The 19,962-nt window shown below is 46.7% G+C and overlaps 1 protein-coding gene across 1 annotated transcript in view; it reads right to left on the bottom strand.

The window, feature by feature from the left end:
• CDC42SE2 (CDC42 small effector 2) overlaps positions 1–18,817 on the bottom strand; it is an 80,983-nt gene extending 62,166 nt beyond the window's left edge. The window contains exon 1 of the mRNA XM_044287424.1: positions 18,524–18,817. The gene's annotated coding sequence lies outside the window, so the exon portion shown is untranslated. The remainder of the gene's footprint in view (positions 1–18,523) is intronic.
• Between the last annotated feature and the right edge of the window lie 1,145 nt (positions 18,818–19,962).

Genomic DNA, 19,962 nt, shown 5'->3' with positions numbered 1-19,962 from the left:
TGCGTTTTTCCGGATCCGGCGTGTACCTCCGGCAAGTGGAGGACACGCCGGATCCGGACAACGCAAGTGTGAAAGGGCCCTTAATTGTGGTTCGCAATGTATGTTTAAAGGCTATGAATAGCTTCAGGGGCAATTTATTTTTATGATTGCATTTTACTCATTTTGGGCTAAAAAAATTTCTCAATTGGTCTTTATTAAAACGTTGTACAAGTTTCAGCTTCACACTGAGCCAATGACGGCTTCCACTGGCCTCAATTATATCCATAAGCTATCATCACAGATGCAGATCTGTTCATATGACTGTAATACCTGGGGCCCAGAGCACACCATTCACACATGTAAGCAGATAGCACATCCTGCACATTTTCTAATTTTAGGAAATGAGCCCTGCGCCAGTCAATTGTATGACGACCACTGGCCTTACGAACAATAAGAGCTCAGCCTTGAACGTATATTGCCATCTCTTTGGGAATACTTATGTACACTGAAAGCCAGGTATTATACATGTAATGGCTTTGTCTTTAAACAAAGGCAGGAAAATCCAGGTAAATGGTCTGAAGCAACATACACCAGTGATGTGCAATAGCTAAAGCTGATCTTATACAGGGGTTAGATTACTAAATAACATTCTTCCTTATAACAAAATATGCCATTTCAAGCCACAATTCCCATCTGACAAGCGGCTGCAACATGTTTCTTGTACACTTTGGCTTTTCAGGTGCACTGCTGAGGCCAGTGATTGGCATCAGCAGTTACTTGTTGTCAATGTTACGTCACCCCTTTCAGCCAAGGAAATATCCCCTATGCAGCAGCTGCACAGGATCTGTATGGTAACTACTTATCACTTCTTTATTGCAGGCGGTTCTCAAGGGTTGTCCAGTTTAAGGAGGAAATATTGTAATACATGGTAGTTGTTATTAATAGCCTTTATTTTGCAACTGAGCTGCTGCAGGTCTAGTTTTTAATATTAGAGGCTCTGCTGCTACTGTAGCAGTACCCATGCTGAATGTGAATGTGCCACTCACGTCTGGGTACACCCGGAAGGGTAGGGGCGCACTAGCATTTGGAGTAATTAGAAAAGCCTCTGGCAACAGGCTACTGCTGGGGGCTCATCACTTTAAGATCCTCCTCCATCCAGGGACCTGGTCGTCAAAAGAAAAAACAGCTCCTGACAGGACACCAGCTCATATTGATTTTGTGTAGTTATATTTCAGTCAGCCATATGTAGGTGCAAACATCAGAATTCCTTTTGCTTTTGAAAAGGGAATATCTTTATTTTATTCTGCCATGAAACGTGCAGACATAGCAACATTTCAGGAAGCACCGCTTGGAGTAATGGCGCAGGCGCGAGATTGACAGGGCCAGGAGAGAGGCGAGACTTCCAGCCCTGTAAATCAGGGTGGTGGGGGTCCTCTGAAACAGCAGAGCCAGCCCCTCTCTGCTCAAGAACTCAATTTACTCATCTCTAGTCGGGACATATCCAAGGGAATCTGTCACCACGAACCTCCATAGTCTACCAAGCTGCCAGATGTGCACTTGTCTGCTGACTGAATGGTGCCCGCACACCCTCGTTGCATCAAGCAGACCATATAAATATAATAAAACCTCTGACAATTTGGTTTACTATGGAGGTGTGTGGCGACATATTCCCCTTAAATGATCGGACAGTTGTTCCAACCAGCCGACAACCCACCAATTTTATTTTCAGAGCATCACCATTTGTTGCTGCATGTATCTTGCATGGCAAGACCACGTACTGTCATCTCACATATATATTCTTATTAGTATAGCCATATTTACCACCCTAACTCCTCCCACAGTTTTTACACTACATAGACAGTAATATACCGAAACGTGCAGATTGTTCCTGATCGGTGTGCTATTACTTTGTGGAACGTTTCACCGAATGGTTCATAAAATATCGGCGTTTTTGTGGAGAAATTGGTCCCATAGGAACGAATGGTGGAATGTTCAAAAAAAATAATCAGGACACGATTTCTAAACTGCCACCACTCCCCCATTTTCAAGCCCACCTACACAAATCGGCTGCTAATGTTTTTATAAATGTATGTTTTACTGTAACTGTGAAGCACTTTGGGCAACACTGCAATTAAAGGGGTTCTGCACTTTCATTTAACTGATGATCTATCCACTGGATAGATCATCAGTTTCTGATCGGCCGGAGTCCGACACCCAGGAGCCCAGGACACCCAGGAGCTCCAGCAGCACCGCAGCCTTCTCAGTGTTTACCGCCGTGCGCTTCCTGCTGCCGCAGTACAGTAATACACTCGTATGATCTATACCAGCGCATTACAGTACTGCGACGGCAGCAGGAAGCGCACAGCGTCATAGCAACCAATGACGCCGTGCGCTCCTGGACTCAGAAGAAATCCAGGCCGGTATCACACGGTCCGTGTCCCGCGGACGTGTGCATGAGGCTTTACTCAAGCCACCCAGTTACTCCGCCCACTCCAGTTGTAGACTACTGGTGGAGGCAAGAACACTTTACACAATGTCCACAGAAATTGTACCTTTTCTAGTTAACTAATAAAATGCATGGGTTAGGCGTTTCAACTTTTTGTGAATCCTCTACGTGTCTGGGAATTCATCTATTTTGCTTTCTCTCTACACTTTTAGAATATATGTGTTACTGTTACTTAGACCTCTTTCACATGACCATATGATATGGCTTTTTCAGTATTTTGCGGTCCATTATTCACGGATCCGTTGTTCCGTTTTTTATTTCCGTTGTATTTCCATTTCTGTTCCGTTTTTCCTTATGGCATATACAGTAATTACATAGAAAAAATTGGGCTGGGCATAAAATCTTCAATAGATGGTTCCGCAAAAACGGAACGGATATGGGGGACATACGAATGCATTTCCGTATGTGTTCCTTTTTTTTTTGCAGACTGATTGACTTAAATGGAGCCATGCAATGTGATTTGCGGGCAATAATAGGACATGTTCTATCTTAACGGAATGGAAAAACGGAAACTGAATGCATACGGAGTACATTCCTTTATTTTTTTGCGGAACTATTGAAATGAATGGTTACTGTATACAGAACGCAAAAAAACGGTTGTGTGAAAGAGGCCTAAGGCTCAGAAAATAAATGGCTATAATTCTGCATTTATTGTGTGCCCGCTACAAGTTCTATTTATTTGTGGCGCATAGGCACGGACTGAAATCCCACTGAAGCACTTCATAGTGCTTCTGCTTCATGCCTCCACTCCGCATCTTGGGGCTCCATTCATGTGAATGGGTCCGAATCTGTGATGCGGAGCGCGCGCATGGCCAGTACCCGTATATTGAGGACCCATTGTTTGCGGGTGGCACACGTTTGTGGGCATGAGGCCTTAAAAGGATTTTCCAGGATTTTAGAACTGATGACCCATCATCTGGATAGGTCATCAGTATCTTATCAGTGGGGTCTGACATCCAGGACCCCGACAATCAGCTGTTTGAGAAGGCACCAGTCATCCTGTGAGCGCCGCTGCCTTCTCGCAGCTTACCAAGCACAGCGCCATACATAATGTAACGACTGTGCTTGGTATAGAAGTTCAGCCCCTTTCACTTGAACGGGGCTGACCTGCACCTGGGCCACTGTGAAGCTGTGAGAAGGCAGCAGTGCTACTGTGAGCGTCGCCGCCTTCTCGAACAGCTGAGGTCCCGGAGGTCGGACCTCCATAGATCAGATACTGATGACCTATTCAGATGATAGGTCATCAGTATACGAGTCTCAAAAAACCCTTTAAGCATGATTACACAAACCTAAATCTTAAAAAAATAAAACAAATTCAAATTGACAAATAATTACAGAATTGGCAAAGAATTAAAGCATGAAGACAGAGATGTGCCAACATTTGGGATAGCTAGCTCCGTCCAGTATCCAGTGTTGCTCAGTTTCCTGTGCGATTTGGTCATGCTGAGAAAACAGGATTCTCCTGCAGACTGACAATATGCCTGTGCCTCATAGACGCTACTCATAACCCTTGCCCATAATTAACGGGATCTCATAAAAACGGATGAGCCGTCTGAAGAATGTTTGGGAGCCCAGCAGTGGTGCTGGAGTCACACATTTTTCAGCATTTTAAGGACATTTTTGGCAGGGACCAGCATAAATGTGCTTGGCATTGGCAGAGCTTCAGCTGCTGTTAAAAATCTCTGGAGGACCAGGGCAGACAATTTTCTGAACTTACAAAACTACTAGTGTAATTAAGGCCATAGGCTGCTGGCAGGGTAATAAGTGATTCATTCAGTATAACCAGCAATTTTGTCATCTGATGTGTCTATCAAGACAAGGATCGGTCAACTGAAAAATTAAATGTGATTTGGGACAGAAATTGGAATATCCCAAGTAAGGCCTCGTTCACATTTCCATGTCTGTTTGACGTTCGTGAAAAAAAATGAGTACGCGTTTCATCCGTGAAGATGTCCGTGTGTCTGTTTTTTGTCCTTCAGGTGTCATCCCTATTCCATGGACTCTGCTCAGCTGAAAGTTAAAGGAGTTTTCCGAGATCTTAATACTGATGGGTGGGGGTCCGACATCCGGAACCCCCCGCTGATCAGCTGTTTGAGAAGGCACTGGTGCTCACAGTAGAGCTGCAGCCTTCTTTCAGCTTTTTCAAGGCCAGTGAAGACATGTTCATCGGTCACGTGGCCTAAGAGCGACTGTGCCCCATGGAGATACCATGCACAGCCTCTATACAATGTACAGTGTTGTGCTTGGCAAACTGCGAGAAGGCTGCAGCGCTCACAGGAGTGCCATCTCAAGCAGCTGATTGGCGCGGGGTCCCAGGTCTCAGACTCCAACAGATCAGATACTGATGACCTATCCAGGGGATAGGTCATCAGTATTAAAATCTCAGAAAACCCTTTTCATTTCCAGTGCATCTCCTATTAGTGGTCTGTGAAAAACGGACCCAACATGGATGTCATCTGTGTTGTGTCCGTGTTTTTTCACTAACCCACAGTCTATAATGGATGTGTTTGGTCTGCATCATGGGCCAAAGTAGCGCACGTCTCAGATTTTTTTCACTGACCACGGTCAGACACCTCCAAATCAATGGGTACATGTGCCGTCTGTGGAAAACGAGGACAGCACACGCCAGTGAAAAACGGAAATGTGAACTAAGACCTAAGGGCACAGCCAGGCAGTCAGGATTCCTGATGCAATGTTTTTAGAGAAAGTTAGAAAAAAGAATAGAAGTTGTATCAGTCCTTTATACTTTCTCTTCTTTTAGGATCTGCACCGTGGCTTTCAAAAGTGCATCAGGAAACCTGACCGCGTGGCTGTACCGAAATGATAGCGATTGTGGTCATGTTGTAAGGCTGCTTTCACACTAGCGTTCGGGTTTCCGTTCGTGAGCTCCGTTTGAAGGAGCTCACGAGCGGACCCGAACGCAGCCGTCCAGCCCTGATGCAGTCTGAATGGAGGCGGATCCGCTCAGACTGCATCAGTCTGGCGGCGTTCAGCCTCCGCTCCGCTCGCCTCCGCACGGACAGGCGGACAGCTGAACGCTGCTTGCAGCGTTCGGGTGTCCGCCTGGCCGTGCGGAGGCGTGCGGATCCGTCCAGACTTACAATGTAAGTCAATGGGGACGGATCCGTTTGAAGATGCCACAATGTGGCTCAATCTTCAAGCGGATCCGTCCCCCATTGACTTTACATTGAAAGTCTGGACGGATCCGTCCCAGGCTATTTTCACACTTAGCTTTTTTTAGCTAATATAATGCAGACGGATCCGTTCTGAACGGAGCCTCCGTCTGCATTATTATGGGCGGATCCGTTCAGAACGGATCCGCCCGAACGCTAGTGTGAAAGTAGCCTTACCTGCAGTTTACAGTGACAACAATCGGCTGGATTACAGCTCAGCCACAATTGCCATCTTTAGTTTTGATTTTAGCAGCGGACATTGTCATGCGGCCAAAAGTCACCGTGTAGCCCTAGCCTTGTAGATACGATCTTTCCACCTTACATATAATAAGAACATTGTGAAGGGAAAATATTGTCAAGATTATTTCTTCTAATTAAAGCAACACATACAGCAAAATAATTTTTATCACGTATTTGCCTGAATGTGTACATTTTTTTTTTTTTTCTTAACATTTTTCTGGATATTGTTTCTTGAAGTCAAACTGTTGTGTTTAAAGGGGTATTCCAGTTATTTTAAGTTATCCCTTATCCGCAGTAGTGGGGTACCATTGGGAGTCCACTGATCACAAAAAGAGGGGCGCCGTACCCGCAGGGCCACCCAAAATGACCAGAGCTGCAGGTCAGGCATGCAATATATCTCCGGCAATCCCACAGAGATGGAGTGGTAGTGCACATGCCCGTCCTTCCACTTTATTCACTTCATGGGGCCCCGGGTATAGGGAATAACCTGAAATTACTGGAATACCCCTTTAACTTTCTCTTTGTTTAGACTCTTAGCATGCCAGACAGTCTTAACTCTCTCGTTCAGGCCGGCACTGCGACCAGAGAGATCCTCCTGTAGTGACTCAGTTAGAACATTACCTGTTACACTAATCAAACAAATGAATGCAATGCTCCTCAGTGGGCATCTTTATGTAGGCCTAAGAGAACAATACAGCTAGCATACTGTTATACCGACAATTATAATGAGGATCACCCCGCATCCTTCCCTTACAGCAGCAGCAAACTGACAACAGATTGCCTAAACAAATATATTCTATGAATATAGGGGGTCATTTATTAAACAGTAATACTCCTATACTAGATGTATTTCTGGTGCAGATTGCGGTGCAAAGGTCCTTTGCATTGCAATTTGCAATTTTTCCCAGCTCACGCCTGGTCTAAAAAAGTTGCCGTGGCGTGGGCTGGGACAGGCCCGTCTCATTTACCATTTTCTATTCCTGTTTTAGGCATAGAAAATGGTCTAAATGTAAGACAACAAGGAGGCTGTCTTACATTTAAAAGCGCCGATGCATCTGCCAAAGTTATGTAGAGGCCAGTGCACGGCCTTAAAGGGGTTGTCCAGGTTCAGAGCCGAACCTGGACAGCCCTCCATTTTCACCCCAGCAGCCCCCCTGACATGAGCATCGGAGCAGTTCATGCTCCGATGCTCTCCTTTGCCCTGCGCTAAATCGCGCAGGGCAAAGGCATTTTTCAGAGTTCCGGTGACGTACCGGGCTCTCCATGGGGCTGACAGGCACTGATGGGCGGGATTTGGCTCTGCCCTAGCCAGTAAAACGGCTAGGGCAGAGCTAAAGCCCGCCCCTCAGAGCCGGTGACGTCACCGAACACACTGTTGGGCGGAAGTTACCGCCCGGCAGTGTGTTATTGAAAACACAAGAGCCTGTGCCCTGCGCGATCTAGCGCAGGGCACTGGAGCGCATCGGAGCATGAGATGCTCCGATGCTAGGCTCAGGGGGGCTGCCGGAGTGAAAATAAGGGTATGTCCGGGTTCAGCTCTGAACCCGGACAACCCCTTTAATAAATGTGCCCCGTAGAGTCTAAAAAAAACCTTTCAGATGGAAGTGTCTCCTTAAAACCAGATTGTGAAACATATTTTTTTACTTATCATCAGTGTTCCTTTCTGATTGCAGATTTTATGCAGATTCTATTTTCTGTACATTATTATGGGGGCAGCCATCTTGCCTGAGCTGCTATATTACTCTGTCAACAGTGTTCTGAGAAATACTTTACAGCAGTCTTATGGACAATAGGAAGTTTGTGCAGAGATGAACCATTGACTTCAATGGGAGAGTGCTCTAGACATGCTTTATGACCCGTGCAGAGGTTACTCTGCAAAAACGGATCCTTTACAATAATACAACCACATGCATCCATCATGAACGGATCCGTTTGTATTATGTGTAACATAGCCAAGACGGATCCATCATGAACTCCATTGAAAGTCAATGGGAGACAGATCCTTTTTGTATTGTGCCAGAGAAAACTGATCCGTCCCTATTGACTTACATTGTGTGTCAGAACGGATCCGTTTGGCTCCGTTTTGTCAGACGGACACCAAAACGCTGCAAGCGGAATGGAGACTGAACTGATGCAAACTGATGCATTCTGAGCGGATCTTTATCCATTCAGAATGCATTAGGGCAAAACTGATCCGTTTTGGACCGCTTGTGAGATCCCTGACGGATCTCACAGACGGAAAGCCAAAACGCCAGTGTGAAAGTAGTCTAAGCTAAGACCATCAGCTATTGTGAATGTTGGATCATGCGTTATCCGTCATTGTTATCCTTCCTAAGAGGTGACTGTTTAAAAGTGATCTTTATAGAACATTAGAGGGATGATTTATGACAGACCAGCATTTTACGCCGGTCTACGATATCCCCTGCACTCCCGGAGGACACACCTAAATTAAACACATCCTCTGGCAGTCGTTGTGCCTGAATGGAAATCTATGCCAGCTCTGAGATTTCAGTCTTTTACCCCAAGTGTAAAAGAAGGTAATTATATCAGCCCTGCCACCTCCCTCATCTTGGGAACGCGAGGGCAGCATAGAAATGCCCCTTGTGCCTAAATTTAGGCGCAATGGTGTTTTAAAAAGTTACACTGGGTTTGTGACTTTGCTAATAGCAGAAAATGGGGGGGGGGGGGGGGGGGGGATACATTTCCTGAATAGTATCTATATAAAGTGTATTTTTGAAATATAGATAATGTAAAGTGTGAAAAGTCATCAGATTTTGTGGTTTATAAAACCGGGATTTAAACATTTGAACATTCCCTTCTTTCTGCTTTGCAATGTGCACACCTATTTATTATCAGTAGGTGAGAACGCATTGTGCATATCAGTCACCTATGGGCAGAGAGGCGACACAGGGCTGATAACACTGCTGCAGACCCATTTAGCATATTCATTAGGCTGTGGGGCCCTTTGAAGATCACACCCACCACAGCGTTCTAGGATAGTGAAAAGTAGGCCAAGAGCTAAATTTACACACAAGACGGAGCAGAGACGGCAGGGACCTCATACATGCATGGAATTAAAGGGCTTTTCTGAGACTTTGATACTGATGACCTATCGTCTGATTGGTGGGGGTCCAACACCGAGGACCCCTGCCAATTAGCTGTTTGAGAAGGCACCGACACTCCTGTGAGCGCCGCTGCCTTCTCCATGCTTACCATGCCTGTAAAGGGAAGCTTACTGTAAGGGGTTATCCAATCCAATTATTGTAAAAAAATGAAAATCAGACATCATAGTACATGACAATCTCTTTCTAAGGTCCGTTTCACGCTAGCGATGTGGCTTTCGGGTTTTGAGATCTGGCAGAGGATCTATAAAAACCGGGCCGAGACGGATCGGTTTTATTATCATTCATTGTCAATAGGGACAAAACTGATCAGGATGCATTCTGTTCCGTTTTGTTGCATTTTTTCACAGGACACCAGACCGCTGCAAGCTGTGGTTTTATGTCCGTTCTGCGAAACGGAACAAACAAGACATGCCAGATCCAGTTTGTTAAGTGTAGAAACAGACGCACAGATTCGTTGAATTCTAGTTTTGAGATCCTCCTGCGGGGACCGGGAGCAGCGTAGGGAGCAGGGAGCCAGGTAAGTAGATTTAGGGCTCATGCACACGACTATTTTGCGGTCCGCAAAAAATACAGATGACGTCCGTGTGCATTCCGTATTTTGCAGAACGGAACAGCTGGCCCCTGATAGAACAGTACTACCCTTGACCATAATGCGGATAATAATATGATGGAAATTGGACCTACGAAAACGGAATGCACACTGAGTAACTACCGTTTTTTTTGCAGACCCATTGAAATGAATGGTTCCATATACGGTCAGCAAAAAAAAAAAAAAACGGAAAGGACATGGAAAGAATATACGTTCATGTGCATAAGCCCTTAGTGTGAGGGCCTGGAATATATGCCTCATCTAGTCATATGAAAAACTAGCGTTAGTAAATGGCCCCTAATATCTCAAAATAACCTGTAAGTAAATGAGGCTTGTCTGAAGAAGATCTGGTACACATTTCATGGCCAGTCACTGGAAAAAGCATGTGCAGCTCCTGTTCTCCTATACTCTACATGTGTAGTTTTTTTGCATATTTTCGTGAGCATTTTGCTGCGTTTCCGCACCAAAATCCGAATGTATTACTGTACTTGCATATTTTGACGTGGATTAATCTGCACTGAAAATGTGTGTCAGACCCCCACCACTAAGATATCCTGAGGGTAGGTCATCAATATACAGTACCAGCAAACTGTATGAGATTAGACAAATCCAATGTGCACTCGGCTTTCTTTTCTGTACTGCTAGGTGGATTTTGAAATCTGCAGCATGTCAATTGTTTGTGCGGGTTTCATTCTTTTCAATGGAAGGGCGAGATCTGCGGCAAAACCGCACCATATCCGCAAGTGACACGTGGTCTTTGGTGCACAAAACTGCACTGAAATTCTGTTTGGAAATCTGCAAATCTGCTAAATTTTCAGCTTGAGGTTTTTAAAGCTGATCTGCACCAAAACAAGTTAAACCTCCCCAAAACACACAGACTTGGGCTACTTTCACACTACCGTTTTGGCTTTCCATTTGCGATATTCGTTCAGGGCTCTCTCAAGCGGTCCAAAACGGATCAGTTTTGCCCTAATGCATTCTGAATGGAAAAGGATCCGCTCAGAATGTATCAGTTTGGCTCCGTTCAGTCACCATTCCGCTTTGGAGGCGGACACCAAAACGCTGCCTGCAGTGTTTTGGTGTCCGCCTGACGAAGAGAAGCCAAACAGACCCGCCCTGGCACACAATGCAAGTCAATGGGGATGGATCCGTTTTCACTGACACAATCTGGCACCATAGAAAATGGATCCGTCCTCGTTTGACTTTCAATGGTGTTCAAGACGGATCCGTCTTGACCATGTTACAGATAATACAAACGGATCCGTTCTGAACGGATGCAGACTGTTGTATTATCTGAACGGATCTGTCCATGACCAATCCGCACAAAACCCGAGTATGAAAGTAGCCTTAAATGGAGCTGTTTTTTCAGCTTCCTATCCTTTTCAATGGGAGATTCAGCGCCCAATTCTGCCTCAAGATTGACCCAAGCCAGCACTAAGTAAATGTTAGCATTCCCACATTTTATACATGAGGAACCCATTTATATGTTTAATACAAGTATGTGGCGAAAAGCATTCCTTCCATGTCCTTTATACGCGTCCTGTGATGACAGGAAAGATAGCAGATCACTTGCAGACAGCATTATTTCCTAAGTATTCGGCTCCCTTCAAATGCCAGTGTGTGAACAGCTACCAAACTATGCCAAGCTATAGGAGGAGCATGAAATGCTACAGAATACATAATGCCCTGATCATCTCCATAAAACAATTACCAGTTTACGTGGATTAAGATGATCATATAGCATCAGGCTAGTTTTCCTGTAGTTTATGAAGTGCTGCAGAGAGATCCCTCCATGCTGTGCATACCGTGCTATAGTTATATGTGAGCTGTAAAACACACCCTGAATTTTCACAGAAAGCTTGTAAATGAAGCAAAGCTGAATCATGGATGACCTTCTGTACTCCACTCGCTGCTCACCAGTCACTTACTAGAATGCCAGGCAAGTGAATGTGTGCCGCCAACAGTGGTCACGGCCAGGATCGCAGTGTAGCGGGGATAACACAGAAATTATTGGGGCCGCCGTGCAAGTTGCACACGTGCTGCAAATCCACCAGGGGGTCGCAGATGTGGCATACGTGCGACTCGCACTGTGACCCCATTCATTTCTATCGGATCACTACCACATTGCGATGCCCCGGCAATACTGGCTGCGACCAGTGTAACCTTACCCTAATGGCTGAGCAGAAGACCACAGCGCAATATAAACATGCGCTGAGACGTTCAGAGACAAATTGCTTGATAGAACCTATTATGAGGACTTGGAAATTATCGTTTGTCGGCATTATATACCCTCGTGTAAACAGGCACCGCCAAGATGTTAGCACTGGATATGGGAAAGGCAAGCAATCAGAAAACAATTAAGAAAAAAAAAAAAAAAACACATGCGATCCTTACAAATAAATGCATGTCTGTATAACAATGATGGCCATGTGACAGGCTTTTTTTTTTTTTAACAATCGTTACAGGGCCATTTTCAGAACAAGGTGTTCGGAGTTGTCTCCGATCACTGACTTTGCCACCAGGTGTCCGTTGTGTAAAACAGCAGGAATGCCAGCGGCTATGGTGCTTGCTCGGCGATGACAACTCTATTGTTCTCTTGACAAAGGTCCAAACAGAAGAAATTAAAGAGCCAGGACAGGAAGTAGAAAACACATGAATACCAAAAAAAAATAAAAAATTAGATCCAGTAAACCATCCACCCCTTTGCACAGGTATATAGTGGCTGTGCTTTGTACTGCGCTCAGCCCCATTCACTTGCAGCTATGCGACCGATGTCATATGGCCTAAGATGAGCTGCGAGAGCCGGTACCTACTTAAACAGCTGATCTGTCCGGATCCTGAATCTATTAGAGGGGAACACCTCTTAGGTGCAGCAGCAATGCAGTTTCTGTAACTCCAGTTTCCTTCTAATATTTCTATAGCGCCAACATAGTCCGCAGCGCTTTACAACCAGAGGGTAGAAACAAACCCAGATATTTCAGAGTGACTAATCAACAAACAATAAGAATGAGCGTCCTGCTCACAAGGAAACAGGGACTATACCTGAAAGTGAAGCGTCTGGCGAGGTCTAGACCTGGTGACACACACGTGTGTATTGTGGCCTGGTTGGGTTCCTGTTTGCTCCTGGCAGCAATGTGTGACAGGTGTTTACTACCCGGGAACACATAGGATGTGGTTCATTCCAGGAAAAGAGATGGACGTGACTTCTATAAAGGCTGGATAATTATGATGATACGGTTTTATAATTACTAAGCCCAGAGGATTATTACTGCTCTTATGCTGCATCTTCAGTTCACACACGGCATATTCTAGATCACCATTCGCACTCTACATTACTGAGGTCCTTCTTTACTCAAGCCAATGGCATCTCACTCTTCCATTTGTCCACAGTAGCTTCGTGTTGATGGCTTTATAGAAAGCACAATATGGCAGTTTTCCTGATGTTCAGCGCCGTCAATAAACTTCATTTTTGGCACAGGTACAGGTTTTTTTGTACCGAGAGCCGTTTCATAGATCTGAATGGGGTTGTTTTTCGGCATGTTTATGGATTTCTGCAAGCCTCATTCAGATAAAACATACATGTTTGTATGCCAAGTGTGAACTGGCCTCACAGCGGTGACATGGCCACATGTGGCACATCTGCGCTGAAACCAGTTATTGGCTGCAGTAGAGCATGTGACCATACCCAGGGACCCGAACATGGACATGTGGGGGCAAACAGGAGGATTGAAGTGGCAGGGAGCAGGCAATCTATTTATGTAGACAGGCTGCAGCCATGGATAAAGAGTCTTCATTCCCAGGAACCTGTTTAAAGTGGAACTAAACTTTTATACAACTTTTACACTATTCAAAACGCACTGAAATTCTGTTTTGTCATTGATTTTACTGTCAGAAGAGGCCTCCAAAGTTGCAGGCGGTCTACACAGCGCTTTTCACGTTTGCATATACATCTGTACACCGTTGCAGGAATAGCCCCCTTAGCTCAGTACTGGCAGGAGCACACAAAGCTGCTCCTGTCTGTGGGGTCTCATGCCCTGCTGTGCCGGAGACACTGCCAGAGCAGAGACGTGTGCCCCTGCTAGGACTGAGCTGACTGCGGGCTCTGTATATCACATATGGTACCTGACAATGGTGCACGCATGTCATATCCACAAGAGGGACAATAAGGTGGCTTTATCATTACTGATAGGGAAAATAAAAAAGTTTTTCTTTTCCCTAAGGAGAGTGTTAGGGTCCATTCATGCGTCCGCGAATGTGTCCGCACCCGTTCCGCAATTCTGCAGAATGGGTGGGGACCCATTCATTCACACAGTGTGTTGTCCGCATCCGCATTTCCGGAGCGTGCCCCGATCTTCCGAACCACGGCTCTGGAAAAAAATAAATAGAACATGTCCTGCAGCTCTATGGGGTGTATATACACGGAACCGCTATACACTACGGACGTGTGAATGGACCCTTAGTCAAATAACGTAATGGAAAGGAATCCAAAAGATCTTAGAATAACAGTAGCAGGATGCCACACAGGGAGGAGAAACTAGTGCCACAGTGTACGGAATAAGTGGCTGAATGTGTAGCTAAAACTACCACATAGATAGGTGCACGAAAGGAGAGGAGGACACAGCCACCGAGAAGGCGCCAGATTCCAAATTGTCGCTATCGGATTTAAACAGGATAGAGATGGATATTTTGAAGTCGCGGGACAATGAATTAGTAGACACAATTAAGTTATGACCTGAATGAAAGCTGATCAACAAATGGGATAAAATAAATGCAAATAAAAAGCTTGCTAAGGCCTCTTTCACACTTGCGTTGTCCGGATCCGGCGTGTACTCCATTTGCCGGAATTACATGCTGGATCCGGAAAAACGCAAGTGAACTGAAAGCATTTGAAGACGGATCAGTCTTCAAAATGCGTTCAGTGTTACTATGGCAGCCAGGACGCTATTAAAGTCCTGGTTGCCATAGTAGTAGTGGGGAGCGGTATACTTACAGTCCGTGCGGCTCCCGGGGCGCTCCAGAATGACGTCAGAGCGCCCCATGCGCATGGATGACGTGTCCATGCGATCACGTCATCCTGAAGCGCTCCGGGAGCTGCACGGACGGTAAGTATGCTGCTCCCCACTACACTTTACCATGGCTGCCAGGACTTTAGCGTCCCGGCAGCCATGGTAACCATTCAGAAAAAGCTAAACGTCGGATCCGTTAATGCGCCAAAACGACGTTTAGCTTAAGGCCGGATCCGGATTAATGCCTTTCAATGGGCATTAATTCCGGATCCGGCCTTGCGGCAAGTGTTCAGGATTTTTGGCCGGAGCAAAAAGCGCAGCATGCTGCGGTATTTTCTCCGGCCAAAAAACGTTCCGGTCCTGAACGGATTTCTCTCCATTCAGAATGCATGGGGATAATCCTGATCAGGATTCTTCCGGCATAGAGCCCCGACGACGGAACTCTATGCCGGAACAGAAGAACGCAAGTGTGAAAGAGCCCTAAAAACAAAAAGGTAAAAGGTAGACTCACCTCACCAAGGAGGAGGTCAATGGGGTAAAGCTCAGACTCAGCCTCCCCCGCCGGGATCGCTTGTAGTATCTCAGGAAAGACACGGCAGTACCAAAAGGTGGTACTTCTGGTGGCTTTCTTTGATTGATATCACTGGTGGGCTCACTGTGTTTCAGGGGTTCTCCTATCCCCCTTCTTCAGGAGCAGTCAAGAGAGGTGTGTATGTATGTATGTATGTATGTATGTATGTATGTATGTATATATATATATATATATAGCAATAGCATCATAGAGCTTTTTGATTATGCTATTTTTATGGAGCAGATAAATGTAACAGCGGGTAACCAAGTGTCCCTGATAAGTCACTCAGGTGACAGGTGATATAGTTCTGAGACGTCCTGACGGTGACTGTCAGTGCTCCTCTACCTGATGTGATAAAGGTAAGGGAGAGGAAAACATGGCCGCCCACCTGTCCACAAACCTCATTTATCTGCAGCCCTTTCCTCATTTATTACAGACGCACGCTGTTACATGGCTACACGGGCAGACCACTGACGCGTTTACCTCAGGAAAGACAACGAAACTCCTTCCAGGACAAGCAGATACATTGATTTCCATCCTCACGATACTAGGTCTCGCTGAAAGCCGACATTCATGTGCAGTGGGCTCACTAGAGAGGACTCTGCCCTCCCCACTTCTTATGATACAGTGTAAGCTCTCCGGGTGAGAACTGCCTCTAGAGTCTAGACTGTTACATGTACTGGATGTTCCGCGTGTCGGCCTTGTAAATGACAGAATCAAATTAGAATAATTTCATCAAGTCCTGGGTAACCCCGCTGAGATAAGGTCTCTGTAGGGAGAACCCCTTTAATTCGTTTGGGGGTACAGCAATGTAAATGTTAGGTGCTTGGCTCAGGCAGAACTTCACAAGTCTCAATGGCTTTCTATAATAAGCAGGCGCCATAGCTGTTCGACCGCCTGCACAGGAAACAATCAGACTACTGCTTAGCTATTGGGGGGGGGGGGGGGGGGGAGGAGGTTATATTTGGGTGAATACATGACTCCAAAGTGTAAAGGAGTTGTCCAAGATTACCAATTTCTATCAAAGCCACCAAACAGAATGCATAACCATCATTTCCGCTGCTGCAGTCATCTTCTTGATACATACAATGGACAGCCTACAGTCCACTGCTGACCTCAGGGGTACCACAGGTACTCCGCCACCGTACAGGTCCATTGCATGACGCCCTTTATGGCCCCGAAAAATTTATTCAATGTACTCGCTAGATAACTGCATCACGTCTTTTCATGAACTGTCCAGGCTGTACTGACCCATAATAGGGCTGCCATAGAGGTATACGGTGACAAAACGGGTAAACTGAAAAATGTGTCACGTGATTATTATTTTTTTATATATAATGATGCCACACTGACACAACAGTCGTACAAAAGTCCAACTTAGATGGATTTTTGGCGACTGCCATGTCTCACTCGCAGCATGTCGCAGTGCGACACTATTGGCTATCGTTATAAAAAAACGTTGCGTGGATGTGACAAATACCGCCGTGTAGTCCTAGCCTAGGGCCTCTAGCCATCCTTCAACAGAAAATAATTTTGCCATGGGACTCCATGAAAGAGAATATCTATGTCCATACAGCAGCACACGGAGACCATGGCGACTTCTAAATGGTCGCTATTTTGCAGCAGTATTTGTACGCCAAAGCCAGCGGTGAAATCTACAAAAATACATTTTGCGGTCTGCAAATTGCGGATCCACGCAATACAGATACAGTCCGTGTTGCAGCTGCATTCTTTGAGGACCTATTGACTTTAATGGGACCGCGGTCGGCATTTTGCAGACATGTTCTTAAAGGGAACCTGTCACCCAAAAATCGCCTATTAAGCTGTTTACAGTACCTTATAGTGCTGTATAGTCGTTTCCTGATGCACTTTTTGTTAGTTTTGCCGCATGTATGCTCAGTCAGAAATCGATGTTATATTCAGCTGCTGCCCCGTGCTTCAAGTCAGGCTTGAAGTCACGGGGGCAGCGGCCTCGGCGTCTTACATGGCCCTCTCCCCGCCCCCTGCCTCTGTGACTGACAGCCGAAATCCGATTCCGGGACCGCGCTCAACGGCCGCATGCGCAGTAAAGGGCGGCAGGAGCGCGGTCCCGGCTGCCGCGCGTACTACGCGCCGTCTTACTTTCGCCGCACTGCGCATGCGCCCGACATCCTGTATCAAACGCGCCCGCGCCCAGATGCCGGGCGCGGGCGCGTTTGATACAGGATGTCGGGCGCATGCGCAGTGCGGCAAAAGTAAGACGGCGCGTAGTACGCGCGGCAGCCGGGACCGCGCTCCTGCCGCCCTTTACTGCGCATGCGGCCGTTGAGCGCGGTCCCGGAATCGGATTTCGGCTGTCAGTCACAGAGGCAGGGGGCGGGGAGAGGGCCATGTAAGACGCCGAGGCCGCTGCCCCCGTGACTTCAAGCCTGACTTGAAGCACGGGGCAGCAGCTGAATATAACATCGATTTCTGACTGAGCATACATGCGGCAAAACTAACAAAAAGTGCATCAGGAAACGACTATACAGCACTATAAGGTACTGTAAACAGCTTAATAGGCGATTTTTGGGTGACAGGTTCCCTTTAACTTTTTGTAGAACAGACATAAGAATGTGGAAAGAACACGGATGATCCATGCGTATCTGTAATAATGACGGCGTGAGAGAGTGGCCTATATGGTGCTACACCAAGATCGCTTTCACACAGTCAGGGTCTCGTCAGTATTTGAGCAGTGATTTCCAGCAGTGACTGAGTCAGAACCAGGTGCTGGTCAAAAAGACAGAAGAGGAAGAAATGTTTCCATTATACATTACGAGCATACTGGCTCCATACCAGTGTGAATGAGCCCCTAAGGCTGTGTACAGATACACAGATCATGATGACTTTCCCACCGGCTGGATTCTTCACGGCAAGCTGTCATTGGGGGCCACTTTGTTGTGTACAGACGAGTGACACAAGATGCTGTACCCACCATGATCACCAATGGCGGCGAGGACCATCAGCCATTACTAGACCATTTATAGCGCGGTGACACTGACTGACAGGACTGACCACATTGCCGGGGCGGGTAGGGGCATTATATATATATATATATATATATATATATTATAGAGGCTGCACAGCACTGCAGGGCGGCACTGTCTCCAGCAGTGGTACATATGGCATACACTGTGCCCTGTGGTAGCAGCACCCAGCAGGTGCCAGGCTCTGTATGCTGCCTCCATCCACATACATTATATACGTGCACATCTGTCATCACACACAATCGGCTATGGAGGAGAGACACCGGTGCCCGGGTGACACACGAGTGATGGGCAGATGAAGGGTTAATTAGCCGCCGCCGAGCACTCACCGGTTGTCCGCGTCCTCCCGTCACCCCGCCGTCCTGCGCCCGGTATCCTTCAGTGCTGCCGGGATGGATGCCCGGGGATTCCCTCAGCTGCCCCCGCTCCTCTGCCTCCACAAATCCGGGTCACCTCCCGCCCCGCCAAGACAAACCGGGGCAATGAGCGGAGCCCGCCTGGCTCTCTCAGGGCACGGCGGAGGGCAGATATTACAGATATGTAGCGGGAGGAATGAGAAGAGGAAGTGAAGATGGCTGCTGGAGAGGAATTGAATGGCTTCACATCTCCCCCTCCTCCCCTCCCTCGGCGTGTGAGTCAGTGTGCGAGTGAGCGGAGCTGCAGGGAGGAGGAGACAAAGCTCAGGCCGGGCGCCTCACACCGAGCGGCCACAGGTGGCGGCAGCGCGCAGCTACAGAGGACCACGTCCCCTCCCCCTCCGCTCCGGGATGGACGGCTCACCTCACAGAGCTGCGCGACTCCATGTTGGCCTGTGTCCGGCTTATTTCCAATAGGCAGCTCAGCACTTGGTGCGAATCTGGCTGGTTTTGGATACAAAATAAATAAAAATAACTGCACTTTGTAAACTAGGCCTAAAATTGCATTTTCAGCCATTTGCTCCCATTAGAGTCAATGAAACAAAATTACAAAACGTAGATTAAAGACAGGAGCCCAGAATTACTATATAACTGTGCCTAAATTCTGGCGTCATTTTTGGCACATAAACCAAATGGGTACGGCTAAAGGGCGATATGTGTCACGTGACACAAAAGTGTATGGCCACAGGGTGATGTGTGTCACGTGACACAAGATGCTACGGCTACAGGGCGATGTGTGTCACGTGACACAAAAGGGTACGGCTACAGGGCGATAAGTGACACATGAGGGTACATGGTGATAAGTGTCACGTGACACAAAAGGGTACAGCTACAGAGTGATAAGTGTCACGTGACACAAAAGGGTACAGCTACAGAGTGATAAGTGTCACGTGACACAAAAGGGTACAGCTACAGAGTGATAAGTGTCACGTGACACAAAAGGGTACGGCTACATGGTGATATGTGTCACGTGACACAAAAGGGTACGGCTACAGAGTGATAAGTGTCACGTGACACAAAAGGGTACGGCTACATGGTGATATGTGTCACGTGACACAAAAGGGTACAGCTACAGAGTGATAAGTGTCACGTGACACAAAAGGGTACAGCTACAGAGTGATAAGTGTCACGTGACACAAAAGGGTACGGCTACATGGTGATATGTCTCACGTGACACAAAAGGGTACGGCTACAGAGTGATAAGTGTCACGTGACACAAAAGGGTACGGCTACATGGTGATATGTGTCACGTGACACAAAAGGGTACAGCTACAGAGTGATAAGTGTCACGTGACACAAAAGGGTACGGCTACATGGTGATATGTGTCACGTGACACAAAAGGGTACAGCTA

The sequence above is a fragment of the Bufo gargarizans genome, chromosome 1 (genome assembly GCF_014858855.1).
Source record: "Bufo gargarizans isolate SCDJY-AF-19 chromosome 1, ASM1485885v1, whole genome shotgun sequence".
Taxonomy (NCBI): domain Eukaryota; kingdom Metazoa; phylum Chordata; class Amphibia; order Anura; family Bufonidae; genus Bufo; species Bufo gargarizans.
The sequence above is the reverse complement of the archived record's forward strand: the minus strand, read 5'-3'. Positions and strand labels throughout refer to the sequence as shown.